We start from the raw sequence: 17,981 nt of genomic DNA on the forward strand, positions 1-17,981 counted from the left end.
CAAATTCGATAAAAACAACCATCATGTATTTCTTGTCTGTAGTTTTACACAGATTCACCAAATTTCTGATGGCATCTTCAATGGAGGAGCCTTTCTTAAAGCCGAATTGTGAATTAGAAATCATATTACTTGTAACCAAAACCTTCTGCATCCTAGGCACTAATAATCCCTTATAAAGCTTTCCAAGATTTCCTAGAAGGGATATAGGGCGATATGCCTTGGGATCCGTTGCCAATTTTCCAGGCTTTCTGAGTATCTTTACTAACGCAATCTTCCAAAAATTTGGAAAAGTCCCCTCTAATAGACATTTGTTGAATACATTCAACAACATATGTGGAAAATGTTGGTGAAATCATTTGATTGCCATATTTTCAACTAAGTCCATTCCAGGACATTTTGACAGACTGATTTTAGAAATTGCAAGTGCAAGTTCATCTAGACTAAATAGTTCCGTGTCATTTGATCCTTTGTAAGATCCACCAGCCAGATGATGACTGAAGGGAGACCGAGTAGCGTGTATGCGAGGGAATGGTCGAAGCCACGTTATGTCGAGGAGCTGAGTATATCCTTGCCATGTGTACGCCATATCCAAAAAGTTCATTACTCGCACAGCATGTCCGCCCCACCAACTTTTCTTACTAGTGAATACATCATGAAATGTCAACCTAATAGAACAAATTTATCTGCAAAAATATCTAAACATCACAAACCCTTCCTTGTTCATTTCACAAATGTATGTGGTCTCAATTTCAATTACTTCAATTTCCACTTACAGTCTGCCAAATCCCATGTACTCTTTGTGACAGAATCCCAATTATCGGTTGATTCAACCACTTACCATCTCAGTTGTCCAAATTATTCGCTGTACGATTCCTTTCGCTTCAAATGTGGTATTTATGCATATGTTCGCTCTGATATTCCCTGTCAGAGACTTAGTAATTTGGAATCTCCTCTTTTCGATCGTCCTTGCCTTAAAATCTCTATACCATATTCTGTCAAATCCATCTGCTGCCTCTATCGTTCTCCAATATCCACTAATCACTTAGAACTCTTTGAAACGTGACTTTCTCCAGTCCAACTTACCCAATGGGGAGGTAATTTTCCTTAGTGATTTGAATATTCACAACTCCAGCTGGTTTCCGTTTTCTATCATGCAGACTCAGCTGATCGAGATGCTTACGTTTGGCAATTACGAATGACCTCGCATAGATTGTTCATTTACCTACCAGAATATCAAACAAGTCTAACCACGCAGCCAACACGTTTGATCTTTTTATCTGCCTATAATTCTATCTGCAGAGGTGAGCCGTCCTCTAGGTACCACAGATCACAACTTCCTGATGGTCACTTCTCCAATAGAGCCCCTTTCTCTTTTCTTACTAGTCAGTATATTAGTTTGGCATTACAAGAATGCAAAATGGGATGATCTGCGTGATTTTTTTCTTCTTTTCCTTCGTCGGATTACTGTTTCAAGTCTTCTAATGTTAAGGTTTACTCAAATCTTGTCAGTGAAATTATTCTTGTAGGGATGAAATCCTTTAAAACACCCCTCACCTTAAAATCGCATTCTTTATATAAACCATAGTTTTCCAATAAATATGCTAACGCGCTTCAAGATAAGAACGTTGCATATGGCAATTGACTTGTATCCAAGTTAATTTTCTACTTACACCAAATTCGCAACAATTGTAAAGCAGTTATTAATCAGTGCAAACAAGATTTCGAACAGGCTAAGGGTAGAAAACTTACTTCTTGTCCAAATGGTAGTCGAGCATTCTGGTCTCTTGCCAAAGCAAGAGAATTTGGCTGCAAGTTTTTCCCATTTGTGTTCCCTCTTCTGTCAAAAGCAGATGCTTCGACTGCACTTCGGCCAAAAGATAAAGCTGGTCTGCTAGCATCCTAACTTTTCTTCTAACCACTTTCTACCATTCCCAGTGGAAAATCCATTCAATGCTTCCTGTGGACCTTCGTCAAAAAGATTGTGAAATATCTTGATGCTAAGAAAGCTCCAGATCCTGATGATATTTCTCCACTTACTCTCAAAACTGCGCCTGAGATTATTGCTGTTCTGAGTGGCCTTTTTTCACTTTCTTATTCCAAAGGTGTTTTCCCTACTGATTGGAAATTTGCTCATATTCAGCCAGTTCCTAAAAAGATGAAAGATCCCGCCCATACAATTATCGTTCCATTGCAATTACTTCTACTGTTTCTAAAGTAATGGAGAAATCAATTAACCGCCAACTCTTAAACTGCCTAGAAACCTTCCGTCTGATCAACGGTCGCCAGCATGTGTTCCTTCAGTGTCGATCCACTGGTGATATTCTGGCTTATGTTACCCATTTATGGACTAATTCAATGGAAATCGTTTGTTGAAACTCAAGACGCATTTAATGCGTGGGTACGAGAGTGACGAAAGCGTGTAAAGGTCAAGGGAAAGTATTTCGAGAAGGAAAAATCCACAGAAGATTCAGATGATGACAATTAAGATAAGATCTTGTACCAGTCCGCGAAATAAATGACCACCCCTCGTATTCAACGGTATATTTTTTAAAACAACCCGTGACAAAGATCGGGTATAAATTAAATAAATTAATATAAAATATTAATTAAAGGAAATAATAGCGTTAATTATAGAAATAATTTATTTTCGCTCCGTTTATTCAAACGATCATTTCGAAAATCATATGGAAATATCTTTTATTCTACTCTATGAAACAAATTCCTCTAGCGGCGATTTTTGCAACTATCTTCTAAATCCTTTGAGACGTTGTATTCCAGGCCTCAATGCAGTCTGTCCTTTTCGCAGGTCCACAAAGATTTTAGAATAGTGGAACTTTAATTATGGTCATCCTGTATGAGTTAAGGTATTCTGTCTATTCAATACAATCATTTAAGATAATATTTGCGTTAAAATATTGTCAAAATATTGTCATTGTTTATAAAATAATAAATTATACAAAAAAGTGTTTTTCAATTCACATCGTTATTCATCTCCTCCAATTTCAAAATCCATTTTCTTGGGAGGGAGAGTGAGAGAGAAAGAGAGAAAGAAAAAGGACATTTGAATGACAACGTTAACTAACATCAAAAGGGTTGTTTCCTTGTCGCGATTAATTACACAGAATTACTTGGCAGTTGTAAGGAATATTTATTTCTAAGCGAAATTGGTGCTGAATTGTTGGTTCAGGCGTTGCCTAGTAACACGCAGACATCGCGTGTCAAACATTCAAGGCACGAACAGCAACAGGAAGTGTGAGCAGAAACACTACAAGGCAACCAATGTGTGAAGTACTTTAGGGTTGTCTTCAAGCCTGCAGAATACTAACAAGATTCAATTTTTCGCGGAACTTGCACAACCTCTTTACCAAAATAAAAAAAAAAGAACAACAACAAAAAAGCACTATGCTCATATTACCTTAAGGAACATTTCCACTTCAGAACTTTGCCATGAGATAAAGAAAGTTATTTTATAAATTTTATTTCATACTCATATTTGACAGGTCGCTATTATTTAGCTGGAAAGGACTACAGTCAGAATTCGTCTTGCTAAAACAATGAAGTTCAATGATGACCAAAGAAATTATATTTGAATTATTAAAAATGCTGCTTAAATTGTCACTACACCATGCGAAGAAAGCGACTATCGAGGAGGACATAATTCGGTTGAATGTACTTATATTTAGGAGTATTTGGCACATTTTTAAGATGTCCATTGAGGAACGCCAAATGGATAAGCAAATGGAGGATTGCTGAATTCCGCCATTGGACAACACACCGATGCTATTAGCGGTACCATATAGAATTTAATATTGTTGTAAGAAGATGGACAACTACTCTGCAAATCAAGAAGAAACCCTGCTCTTCACAAACAGCATCTACCTCTCGAATATCCACCATCAATTCCTTAAATGACGATCACCAGATAATTCTCCAATGAGCGCGAAGGAAACTAACTTGTTACTGTTGCACATGGAAGACTGCTGAACAAATTGGAGCAGTGTGGTATTGGAGGCAAATTGCTGCTATGGATAAAGGGATGGTTGAGTGGCAGAAGACAGAGTGGTAATCAATGGACACTGCTCATCTTGGACTAAAGTTATTAGTGGAGTCCATTGTTGTTTTCTGTATTTATAAATGATATTGATGATGGTATATCAAGCTTAATGTCCAAGTTTGCAGATGATACCAAGGTTGGCAGGGTTGGTAAGGACACTAATGACAGTATGCTGCTGCAACAGCATCTAGAAAATTTGAGCAGTTGGGCTGAGAGGTGGTAAATGAAGTTCAACATTGACAAATGTAAACTACTACATATGTCAAGCAGTAGCCCCAGAGTGACGTATTAACTCTGTGGTACTATACTGACAGTGGTAGAGAAGGAAAAGGACATGGGGGTAATTGTGCAGGTAGATATGAAGTTTTCTGAGCAGTGCAGATGGTCTGCAAGAGTAGCTCATAGTGTTTTGTCAATGATGTACAGAAATTTTTGTAGTAGGCATAAGGAGGTGATTATCCCCTTGTATAAGGCAATGGTTAGGCCACACCATGTATACTGTATACAGGTCTAGAGGCCTCATTTTAAGAAGGATGTAGAGCTGTTGTAATGAGTACAGAGAAGGGCAACAAGATTAGTGAATGGAACAAAGGGGTGCCCTTACGAAGAAAGGCTTAAATTTTGCAAATTAGTGTCTGGAGACTAGGCACCTGCAAGGTGATCTGATTGAGGTATATAAAGTCTTGAATGGTTTGAGCAGGCTCAGTGCTGATGGGATTCTTCCTCTTGCTCAGAATAATCACCTGAGAGGGCATAAATTCAGATTGAGGAAAAACAGATGTAGGATTGATGTGCGGAAGTTTGCCTTTAGCCAGCGGATAGTTGGTTGGTGGAACAGACTTCCATCCTTTGTTGTGGAAGTTGATTGCCTAAATAAATTTATGGCTGAGCTGGACAGGTATTTGGAAAGAATGGAGGGGTGAAATGTGAGCGTTTTTTTTTTTTTTTTTTTTGGCTGATGCTGCATAAGCTTGCTTTCTTGCATCATATGCCTTTACTAATGCTAATGCTAATGCTAATGCTAACTTAGTTAATTTAGTCCTTCTGAAACTCAGTTCCGATTGATTTCTTGGAGAAAATAATCTACTACTTCTTTTCTCATATTCAATAACACTCAGGTTTCTAGACAAGATCACATATGTCTATGGGGATTACGCTCACGTTTAACTCTCTTGGGATAAGCACATCACAAACGTTGCTTTGCTGCAGCTAAAAACTAAGTCTTTATTTTCTTTCTAAGCGTTAGTTTTCTTCTAAACGCTCTCCATTGACTCACTACAAATTTTTAATGTGCTCAACCATGAAATATTATTCCCACATCTGGAGTGATATCCCTAAAACCTGTCCCAAACTTCTAGACTTCATCCGAAAAAGGGCAGCCATCAGGATTAGAATTGCCCATCTTTTACAAATCCTCTTCATTCTCGATCACTTAGTTTTTCAGTTTCTGTGGCATGCCTTTTTATAAGATATTTCCATGGACACCGTTCTTCGAAACTGACATCTGTAATTCTGTAATTCCATCATTCTCTTCTAAACCAGTCGGAACATGTGCCTCAACTACTCAATCAATAATCCAATGATCCAGATTGTGGATCATTAGATTATGCAGTGATCGAGAATCTAGAAGACTTCTTGCGAGCATGTGTCCCAGTACCTCTCGCCAAAAAGGTATGTTATCAATTATTAGAAATATCTGCATATAAAATGCTTCTGCGCTAACTTTTTTTTACCAAACATGTAAACTTATTTCATTATTATTAATGTTCATTTTAATTGTGACAGTAGAGATAACTATTCATGGTAGTTTTTGTGGTTCTTAAACGACTTTTTCTTCGCATTTTCAGGCAATTACTGGAGAGAATCTTTTACAAACAATCAATGGTACTCTCACTATCAAAAAACAGAAAAAAAATCCAGTAAGTACAATAACTTTACTTCATTTTGAAAACTGCGAAATATATTTTTAAGAATTTTTATTCTAAGTTTAATATTTAATATTAACACAATATTATTATAATTAATTTATCTACATTTTTATAGTTAGCCCCTCTGTAAATATATTAAAGAATTTTCATCTTAGTAAGTTAATAATGTCGGAGCATTTTTTCTTATCTGTGACTTTTCTTTGAAGATTTAGAAGTATTGATGTGGAACATTAACACTGTATAAGGAAGAAGATAAATCCATGTACATTTTACAACGATGCTCAGCATCAGTAATCTATACTGCTTAACTCCTTTTTTACCATCATGGACGTTTGGCTATATGCAACTATCTATGCAAAAATATGTAACTTGAAGAGGTTACTTGGTATGCATGTTTACCCCTATTGACGGGTACTTTCAAGATAATAATGATCCATCCACTGCGCTAAGTACACTAAGTGGACAGAAATCGTGGGATATCTACCTAGTAAGGGGTAGACCCAACTTTCGCCCAGATAAGGGCAGTCACAAGGCATTGAATCCACTAGCTCACGAAAGCGTTCCACAGGTATTTCCATCTATGCTTGCTGCACCGCTGTCCATAATTCCGTCACATTCCTGGGTGGAGGATCCAAAGCTCGAACGGACCTTTCCACAGCATCCCAAAGATGCTCCACAGAGTTCATGTCCGGTGAACGGGAAACCATTCCATGGTGGTGAAATCTGCGGAATGTTCTTCAAACCATGTTCTAGTCACCACTGATCTCTAGGGATTGTCTTGCTGGAAGAGTGCATTGCCCTGTGGGTGCACGATGACCATAAAGGGATGCAGATGGTCTGCAAGGATGGACATGTAACGTGGACCGTTCAGAGATGCGTCTAGACGTACCAGACGTCTCAACGTGTGCCAGGTGAACACTTTCCCCCAGACCGTTACCGACCGTCCACCTGCCGGAACAGTTCCTTGTTGACATGAAGCGCGCACAGCTTCGTGCGGTTTCCGCAAGATATGCACCCTCCCGTCCGCTCCAAATTACTGGAAACGGGACTCATCGAACCAGGAGACCCTCTCCAATCATCTAAGGTCCAGTACCGATTTCCTTTAGACCAGTTGTGGCGTAGAGTCCTATGTCGTAGTGTTAGCAACGGGACTCTAGTGTGTCAGCCGTTCCCATAATCTATTTCTCCTAATGATCGCCTGATGGTCTTGGTGGAGACGTTTCTGGGACCTCCCTCGTTGAAGTCGGCAGTGATTTGTGTCACTGTCGCTTTCCGGTTGACTGAAACAATGTGAGACAGATCACGTTTATCCACCCACAGCTCTGTCCACGATGAGACATTGTGGAAATTGCATATTCCCGAACGGAGATACTGCGATTTCTGTACTACCTCCGCGAAAGAGTGATGCATGCGTCGGGCACCCACTATCATCCCTCTTTCAAAGTCGGTTAACTCACGATGTTTATTCATACTGACATCGAATTAGCGTCTACGTGAATGCAGTGTACCTATATACTTGCCAAGCGGTGAGTTCGTCCATTAGCGAGAGGGGGAACAGCGTCACGTCGCCCAGGAACCAGGTAAACTCGAATTCTGTCCTTTCAGTGTATATGAAAGATAGTTTGAAGAACATGAGAAAAAACATCAAGCATTTCTACTGGACAACCGAATTCCTCGGATCTTAATCCCATCGAGTCTGTGAGAAAGATAAATTGTAAAGGTTATTCCATTAGACACGAACTTTGAATCTAAGAAATGTTCAAATCTCAAATAATAATTAGTAATTACTAAATTTTTAAAGTATTACAGTTCTCATTTGTTCCTAAGGCAAAGGTTTCTAATATTTTAAATAGTGCAAAATAGGATCAGAAAATATAAAATAATATCTTTTTTAAAGCAATTCGGCATTTTTACCTTCGCAATTATTTATAATGCACTCCTAAAAATACGATGTGGAGTTTAGACAAATGGAACAAAATGAACACTTGGAAATGTTTTAGTGAAAAATCACCAGAGTAACATCGTAACAAAAACGACACTCAATTTTCTTTCGAATTTCCTTAATGAACAAGTAAAAGTTTTCTAATTACAAACCTTGATTCAATTTGAATTTAGGGAACTCCACATTCCTCTTAACCTTTAAAGAAGATTGAGGATCGCACCCGGGAATATTTCTTCAGATGCTACCGAAGTTCATTTGAATCTTTGCTTGTTTTTTTAATTAAATTAAATAGAAGGCTTTGTAATTCGTCTGTTAATATAGTTAGAAGAGATTTAAAGCAAAGAGAAAGAGAGGGAGATGAAGGGGGAGATCATAATTAAGGAACCGGTGAGCGGGTTTCCACTTTAAATAAATTTATTTGGAATGCATTAACCCAGGTGCATATCGTGTACCATTAGCAAGATAAATAGACAAAACTTTAATCCTAAACAAAACAAGGCATCTCTCTCTCTCTCTCTCTCTCTGGACTTCAGACATTTGTGGCTCCTTCCTGTATTGTTCCAGTTTGAATAAATGTGGTAATCAATTTCCATGCGTGACCACTTTCTCTTGAAGGTATTTCCTCGGATGACATGTACCGAGAGTTTATTAGTATCATTTTTAAAACGAGTGCATGAGCATTTCATGAACACAGATTTTGAAAATTCAGAAGTTTTGCGTCCAACTTGCTTAAAAATGCGTAAGGTGCATGTTTTATTCATAGAAAGATATTTATTCTGCGAACTCTCTTATTTATATATACAAAGTTCTTTTTTAAAAGTAAGTTTTAGAAAAGCGTACTGTAGAAAGGTATTTATTCACAGTAGTTCACGTACTCGTGCTTATGAGGTAGCCGCTGAAAATATATCACTTTTCTTCGTGTTGCTCTCATCAAAGAATTCGTCAAAGGATGAGCAACTCTTGGGAAGACTACGAACAGTAAATGAAATCCTACAGAGCTGTTTTATAAGGCTTGCGTGCAACAGGTGCTCTTCAATTTTTTTGGTGTGTCAGGGCACGCATAGAAATTTGATTCGAGTAGAGAGAAAATTGATTAATAATGGAATGGCAGCAATTGCTTTTACGTGGAAACCCTTGTCAACTCAACTAGTTTTTTGAATGGCTCTCATATATAGGTAAACAAACAGTTTCATGTCACTAATGAATGAACAGATTTATTATTAAATTGGTTCATTTATATCTATCGTTTATTTAGTTTATTAATTTGCAAAGATATGAAGTTGGAAACGTGTAATTTCATTCCATGCATTTATTTAACCGTGAAACATGTATATACGTGTTTAAACATGTATTTCACGTGTGAAAATGCGCTAATTTTAAAAATAAAAGTTACTAATTTCTCGTGGATGTTCACAACCTTCTGTGTGGTGGATGCTATGGTGGCTGAACACTCCTGTCACTCAGATCAGATGCTAAGTTTATAGCATCATTTTGTTTGTAGCAGTGAGAAACTAGCTTTACTACTTAATCTATTGAACTCGTATTATAAATGAACTTCACCACGAGTTGTCTCGATATTGCATTACTCTAAATAAAAAAGCATAAATAATCGAAAGAAATATATGCCACTGCTCCAGCTTTATTTACTTTAAGCCACCGATTTATTTAAAGTGTATGCCATTAGTGCGATATGAGTAGTGGTATACACTTTAACCAACATATTTTTCACTTCACGAGACAACTTGTAATGAAGTGCCACTAGTAGTTTGTAATGCCAAAAATGAGTATGTTCCCTACCTGTACAATAAGATGGCAATAAATAGTTTTGTTATTGCTGGCGAATAAGAGCCACTTCGACTAAACAGTATTGCTGCATGATGTTATATCTGTAGAAATGTGTGTTCACAGGCAGATTTGCATGCTTTGCGGATAAAAAAAAACCCTACACCCTCCTCTTGAGATCTGCTAATTGCACCCGATTGAAGAGACCTTTAGAAATCCCTCCAGTCATCGACAGAATTTGAACCCAAATTCCTCTATCTGGCTATCAGCTGTAACTGATAGCCAGATAAGTCCATAGTGACCACAATGAATCAGAATTTACATAACAATCGATTACACAACCACATGTCCTGCCTCGCCTAGGTACTAGTCTTCCAAAAAACCTGTAGTTTAATTTTAAATACGAAAAATCGGTATACGTTTTTTTTATATAATTATTAATCAATGACCATCAAATATTTAAATTAAACATTATCAAACTAAAATTGAATAATATGTATTAATCATTTTATTTAATACAATCTTTGTATTATTTGTTTAATGTAATTTATTTATTTTAATGTATTTAAATTTATTCACACACTCGCGTATAAATGACCCTTTCAATTGCAGGACAAAAGCCCAAGTTTAAATGGCTCATAGACCCACAGAGGGCGCTAAAATACAATCATAAAGCCTTACTGGCGAATGATTAAAAGCCGTAAAACCCATTTGGCACAAATAGGTTTATGCTTCTTCAACTAAGTGACAGAAACATGGCAGTCTGACGTTTCATGGAAGAAATAGATGTTTTTTAATCTACAAGAAAGAATAAATACAATTGGAAAAGTCATGACAAGAAACATTCTTTAGATTTTCTTCTTGCCTGCACTCACCATTATGATCTGTATAATCCGTACATTTACCAATACGTAGTTTCTTGATAAAATGCCATCAAAGGGGAGAAAGGGACTAGAAGCAACATTATTGAATTACATTTTCCGGAAAACATCTTAACAGCAATCTTTATCTTCCTGCAGGCGATGGAAAACGTTAGACAAATGTTTCCTGCATAAAATGATCAGTTAAAAGAAGCAAAGAGATGCACAAAAAATATATAAATACTAAATGACTTCTCAGTCTTACGTTTCTGAACAAGATACGTCAGAACTTGAAAACAGTAAAGAAGAGAAAAGCAAAAAGTGATGCTGCCAGTCTACTTAACTTATATAAAACGTAATGTGGATTAAAAATCACGCTGTTTGAAAAATTATTAAATTAATACTACTTAAAAACAAAAATAACAAAAAGTTTAATTTGTAGGTAAAAGGAAAGATTACAAATAAATTATTAATAATAAATTTTAATTAGATTTAAATAATTTTAAGTATTAATATTTTAAACACGTTTTCGATTTAAAATAATTGTAATTATTAAATTATAACTAGTAATATTTTATTTAAATAATTAATTAAATATTAATTATTAAGAATTATATTCAATTAATAAATACATTTAATACGTAAATTGGTTTTAATAATTATTGAATGTAAGCGGATTTTCGCTTTATTAAATTTAAAATGATATTTTTAAAATTTATTTGTTCTCTTTAGTTGTGACTACACTTTGATACTTCGTGGAATCTTTGAAGCTATGTTTGTCTCTGAAGGTACACTGAAATGCTTGGTTGTTAAGACTTTAAGTTTAATTTCCGAATTATTGATATAATATTGAATTTGAAGTTGTATAATATTCCTGGGATAAATACGTTTACCTGGGTTGGTGGAAGGTTGTCGGATGTCCACATCACTCAGCATCACTTTGGATTTAGAGCGAGGAATAGAATTTAACATGTACCAATACAGTCATACCGTATCTGATGTACAATGCACACAGATTTTTCAACGAGAAATACAAATAAACATTCCATTGTACAAATCAGTGGTCAGACCATGTCTTCAATAATGAATTCAGGTCCGAAAACTTCATCTCAGAAGAGAAATCGAAAAAGATGGCAAAAAAGAGTAGTTGGGAATCCAAAGAGATATTCTTGTGTGACACTCCAGTTTTGTAAGTTGCAAAGATAATCTCCAATGCGTGTGGCTCTGATCAAGGTTTTTATGGGCACAAAAGGTTGAACAAACTTGATGATGGTACATCTTCTCTTTCATGAGTGAATTTAAAGAAAGATAATTGTAGACCGATTGTGTATGAGAAATTGTAATTGCAAAATTTTAAAAAATTGTACTGATCGCGTATCTGCATTAGTTCTGATCCAGTACCATAAGCCACATGATATATGCCTTATAGACCTCGTCGGTAGAACACTGGAAAATACCTGAGTTCGAGTCCTGTCGATGATGGGAAGAATTTTTATGGGCCTTTTTCACAACGTGGCTGAGTTATTCAGTCTCAGGCGAGGACAGCATGGCATTTTCTCCCCGAAACTCGGGTTTTTCATCCAGCTAAACAGAAAATCGATTGCAGAACACACGCAATTTACACTCAATATATACAGTGCTGTATGGCCTTAGTCGCTGATGTCCTAAAACCCTATTTCAGCAATATGCCTTATAAATTCCAATTTTAAAAATAATAGTTATAACAATTCATTCATTTTTACATTTCCAACGTGCTGCTTAGATATGAATAATAAAATGTGCTAACGAAATTATGTATTGCCTATTAAATAACCAGATTTTATAACCAATGTCATCAAAAATTACGAATACATTATTTAAAATTCAAGTATTCGTAATTTTATCAGAAAAAAATGAGTTCCGCACTAATTATTTCAGCAACATCACACCAGAAAGGAATTAGCAAATACTTTCTTTAAGAGAGGAACACGATAAAGATTTTTTTCCAACAAAACACTTTAGAAAAATCCAAAAATATTAGAATTTTATCTTCCAAATCCCGTCTTCATTAACGATTTTATGCTTTTTTTTTTTTTTTTGTTTGGCGTTTGTGATAGCACGAAAGAGTGGTGTAGTTTCATTAATGTCCCCGTATGCGCCATAATTAATAGTTGAGGAAAAACCAAGTGTGCATTTGTGTTGATCATTAGCTTCCAGCAATTAATGAGTGTCTTAAAAAAATGAGTTTATGATTAACCTGTCTTCAGGTGAACCGAAGTAAATTGCAAACACAATTTTTCTTTTCTTCAGTTCTGCGACTCCTTCTACTTGTGAGACTGCGTGTTAAAAATTAAATTGCGAACCTCAAAGCAAAAAAGACAGCAACGTAATATAGAATCGTATTAAATACAAAGTTTCACCGTTTTTAATAATATGACGTATTCGATTTTTTTTTAAAAATTAATTGAAATAAAAAAATAATATTAGACAACAATCTGATTCATGATTTTTAACCGTTTTTGATTTTTGCGTTTATCTAGGCGTTACCATAATTCATAACATTCTTATTCTCTTCAGCATGTCCGTCCGTCCGTCGGCATGTAACAACTCGACCTTCATTGTACGGATTTTTATGAAATTTTATATTTGGACCTTTCAGAAAAATTTGTCAAGCCTTTCCTAATTCATTATAATATCAGATAAATAAAAATCTGGCAATTTTAGTCCTCCTTATCTAATAACTGTACTCCTAGTAGATGATTCTAATAAAATTTTATATTTGTGCCTAGTAGATAGATCTGTAGAGCCATGCACCAAATTTTAACAAAATCAGAACTAACAGAAATTCGACGAATGTCGTGTCTTTATTCTTCCATCCGTCCGACCGTCCACATGTAATAACTCGCCTCTCAGTGCGTAGATTTTCATGAAATTTTATAGTTGAGCCTTTTAGAAAGATTTCTTTACCTTATAAGTTAATTATTATTATTTGCTAACATGCCTAAAATGCGCTTTAGTTGTACATTAATTAACTTGTTTCACTTTTCTTTCGTCCAATCAGCAGAGTTTTCTACTTTCCAGATTAAAATTTGTTTTAAAACGCTAAAATAAATCACAAATAAACCAGAAAAGGCTACAAATGTAATATGGGAACCTGTTAAATGTAAAATAATGTTATTGGGGATTAAATAATATGTTAAAAATTTATTAGAATAATAATTATATCGTAGTGACCACTCTAATTTTTAAATCCTGTTTTTAGATGTTTACTAATGGATGTTGTTTTTCATTTAGTAAACTTGGTTCTTTATACACTGCATGTGGTAGCCGGATCTGTTCATCATGGCGAAAAAGGGGACATCTTTTTTCAGGACAACCTGATGTTATCCTTCAGCTGTCATCGCAAGGGAGTACAGATGACCCTTTGGTTCGATCAATAGCGTTCCAAAGAATAAAGTAAAGAAATAACGCCGCTACATGCGCCCCGATTTGTCGCGCTTGTCTTAGGCCTAAATCTCCTTCTATCTGGGTGAACCGGATGTGCGAAGGAAGTAGATAATCCAACTGTGACACTTGGACACCCCTGCTGGCTGATATATTGATGATCAAACCTCCATATGAGATTTGGTTCTGCACCAAAGCAGATAAGGAAAAAGCCTCTTTATGATGAATAGTTTCTTTCAGAAAGCGAAGTTGTCAATGGATGATGGGTTTTCAAAGATGAAACCTGTTTAATATAAATGACACTTACAGCTAACGTTGTGAGTGAAATGAATGAGTTTCGTAGTGAATCACTCTTCCAGATTTTCTAATTCCGTCAGTGAATTGGAAGGAAAACTTCTTTATTCTATTTTTTTCAGTTTTTTATACAGTTGAATGACGTTACTTTTTTTTTCTTATAACTCCAAAATTCTTCTTAACCTGTCAAGGAAGTAGACTGAATCAATTAAAATTGCTCAAACTCAGCTGGAAAAAATTTCCTTTGAAAAATGTTTTTGGTGTTCGTTTTTAATGCTTATACATTGCCTTAACATTAATATCCGGACACCCCTCCATGGATGGAGAAACAGGTCCTAGGCATGCAACAGGTCACAGAACCTGCTATAAGTGTGCACACTGGGCTTCGAACAGACAACTGCAAAAGTGGGCATACAAGATGACACGTTCAACAGAATTACCTCAACAGTTCAACAGAATTGATCACCTCAACAAATGCTAGACGCCGATTAACATGGTGTAAGGATTGCGAATCCTAGACTGTAGAGAAGTGGAAAACAGTCCCTATGGACAAACGAGTCGAAGTTCGCACTCTACCAGTCTGAAGGCCGTTCTTGGGGGTGGCAAATGCCATGGGAACAGTTCCTTTCTGATTGTATCCTCCCGACAATGAAGTTTGGTGGAGGTACTGTCATGGTATGGGGTTTCCTTTCATGGTTTGACTTGGGCCCATTAGTCGTTATCGACAAAAGCATTAATGCTGTGCAATACCAGGACAGCCTGGACAATTATGCACGTTCAACATTATGGCAATACTTCAGGGAAGGCCCATATCTGTATCAGCAAGACAACGCGCCATGGCATACTGCTCGGGTCGTAACAGAGTTGTTTTAGGACATGGGCGTGGAAAATTGGATTGGCCAGCCCAGACTATGATCTGAACCCTATCGAGCATCTTTGGGATATATTCAATCGTTGGGTTACGTGCACGTCGAGATCGCCCAAAGAACAATGCCAAACTGATGGCTTCGTGAAAGGCCGAGTGGGGGAACATATTACCTGACATTTATAAAAAACTGGTTGAAAGTATTCCGCGAAGATTGAAGGTCGTCATAAAAACAAATGGTTTCAGCACAAAATATTAAATGACACAATAAAAGCTCTCTTTTTTTGTCTAAAGGCAGGTGTACAGATATTATTGGTAGGGCAGCGTATACTAGCGGAGATTTTTGCTTTTCGCTATAACTACACTGAGTGATCACTGAATTATGACCACCTACCTAATACCGTGTTGAGCCACCGTTCGCACGGATAATAGCTGCTGTTCATCTAGGCATTGACTCCATTAGATGTCTAAAGACGTCCGTATAGATCTTCAGTGATGCTGCTTGCAAGGCTTTCCACAGTGTCTGAATAAAAGACGACTCCGTGTCTATACGTCTCACTTCACGTGCCAAAAAATTCTACAGATGTTCAAATGGATTGAAATCAGGCGAATTTGGAAGTCGATCAAGGTATCTTCACTGTATTCTTCGAATCGGATTGCTTTGAATGGTTTGGAGGTTGATCCTAGGAAATGCAGCTCCATTTACTTTGCAGTTTCGAGGAAAATTAAGATTTTAGTTAACCAATGTTACATCAAGGAGATTGTGATTTCCAGGGTTGCCGAAGTTAAAGATCTGGGAGTTACTTTTACCGCTGCATGTGGGTTTGATAAACATGTTAGGAATAAATTAAACCAAGCGAATTAACAAATTGGCTTCGTTAAACGGCAGACGTACAGGTTTCAAGATCCTCACTTCTCTGTGCTCCTATTCAAAGCAAGCAACCGTACTCCCTATACTGGAGTTCGCTTCGTCTATATGGAACCCGATGAGACGGTCGATCTGTCAACCCACACTAGACCAGCGTGGCAGATTACGGTCCATTTTTCCTCAATATGGATTGTTGAGGAGGCTTCCATCCTGCAGTGGATTGATAATGGCTGCTGCTTACGTTACGTTAACTTTTTTTTTTTTATATGGAACACACACTATGCATATTTGATATAGCAAATAGAATCGCTGCAAATGAAATTCATCCATCCACTATTGTTCGAGACGTGATCCCATGTGTTACCATCGAATTTCCTACCCAAATCTCTGTTGTTACTTCAAGCTCCAATCTTTGGAAACTCGGCGAACTGTTCTTGGTCTAAAACGGTTGTACCATATCTTCACCGGTTCCACCTACCTGCCGGATCTTCTATGGTATATTGATCCTCACGTTCCAGCGGTGGCTACTAGACAGAAGAGTACATTCCACATCAGTAACTCTAGATTATAGACATCCGGAAACTAATTATTTATAAGAATATTGACACTCATGAACTAGTTTGATCTGGATATGGCTGTGGACAGGAAAGAGTTTCACTGAACTTTTTGGAGTAGATAGGCTGGCTGAAGGATGAGTCAGGGTTAAAGATCTCTCATTAATTCGTGTGTGTGTGTGTGTGTGTGTGTGTGTGTGTGTGTGTGTGTGTGTGTGTGTGTGTGTGTGTGATGTCTCCTGCTCTCCGCGATTCTTTCATGACGCTGGACTTGATGTCATGAATATCTTTTTTTTATTTCCTAGAATTGGACTTTTCCCGTTTGAATAAACTTTCATTGTACAAAATGTGTTTGGGCGTATGCCTATTGTGTATATTATATGTTAAAATAAATAAATAAAACCAATCGTGTGCAGTCTTGGAAGGTACCGTTTCTGTTCGGGACAAATGCAACGAGTTGCCATTAAAAAAAAGACCCTACAAGTGAAATGTTGGTCCATACGCACTATGGACCTTAGTTCTTGCCAGCAAAACATGTCCCATGTCAATCAACTACAGCCACCTGCCTGGATGATAGGCACATGCACAAGTGCATTGGTAGAGGGAGAGAGATCAAAAGGGGCGGAGGAGCAATGATGATATATAAAACCGACTTCCAGATTGTGAAAGAACACAGCTCTAATTCTGATAACTTTGAAGCTGTTATCGCCACATTCTCTGGTGAGAACAGCGAGGTACAGCTTTGCCTCATCTACATGCCACCAGAACATACGAGGGAGATCAGAAATGAGTTCTTTACCTGGCTGGTATCAAACTTAGACGTAAATATTGACACAATCATTTTAGGAGATCTGAATATGCCGTTACCGAGGAATAAAGATGCAAAAGCAGAGCTAGACGCCACAGTAGAAGAACTCGGAATGAAACAATTAACAACACCTGCGACAAGAGGATTACAGCGCCTGGATTTAATTTATTTTAACGCGCAAGATGTTAACTTAATAGACAACTCCTTACAGTTTTCCTCCGACCACTCTGCGCTTTCAATGGAGGTTGCTCTTCGAAGACAGACTGCCCATCAGAACTGCGGCACACATCAGGGTAATGAATCGAAGTTGATATTTTCCACAAAATATATTAAATCCGAGGTCATCTTGCAATGCTTAGCGCGATACAACTTTCAAAGTCTACATAAGATGTCCACTGAAGAAGCCATAGACGAGATTTCGCGGTTACTCTTGCATATCGCCCGTCTAGGAGCAGCGAAAGTATTAAAGATCTCAGACAGAGCGAACTCTTGGTTCACTCCAGAAGTTAAAGTTATGTTTAAAAAGAAGCAAAAGCTATACCGAAAGTGGAAAAGAACTGGACACCCGACTGATCGGACAACGTATAAATGCGAAAGGGCAAA

The 17,981-nt window shown here is 37.0% G+C and overlaps 1 pseudogene across 1 annotated transcript in view; it reads left to right on the forward strand.

The window, feature by feature from the left end:
• Positions 1-17,981, forward strand: part of LOC150080143 (sex peptide receptor pseudogene) — a 275,783-nt pseudogene that overhangs the window by 37,632 nt on the left and 220,170 nt on the right. The window contains exon 2 of the transcript XR_016547436.1: positions 5,902-5,973. The product of XR_016547436.1 is annotated as a sex peptide receptor pseudogene, transcript variant X1 (transcript). The remainder of the gene's footprint in view (positions 1-5,901; positions 5,974-17,981) is intronic.

This window comes from Mastigoproctus giganteus, chromosome 9 (genome assembly GCF_048544385.1).
Source record: "Mastigoproctus giganteus isolate SK-2022 chromosome 9, ASM4854438v1, whole genome shotgun sequence".
In the NCBI taxonomy this organism is placed as follows: Eukaryota; Metazoa; Arthropoda; class Arachnida; order Uropygi; family Thelyphonidae; genus Mastigoproctus; species Mastigoproctus giganteus.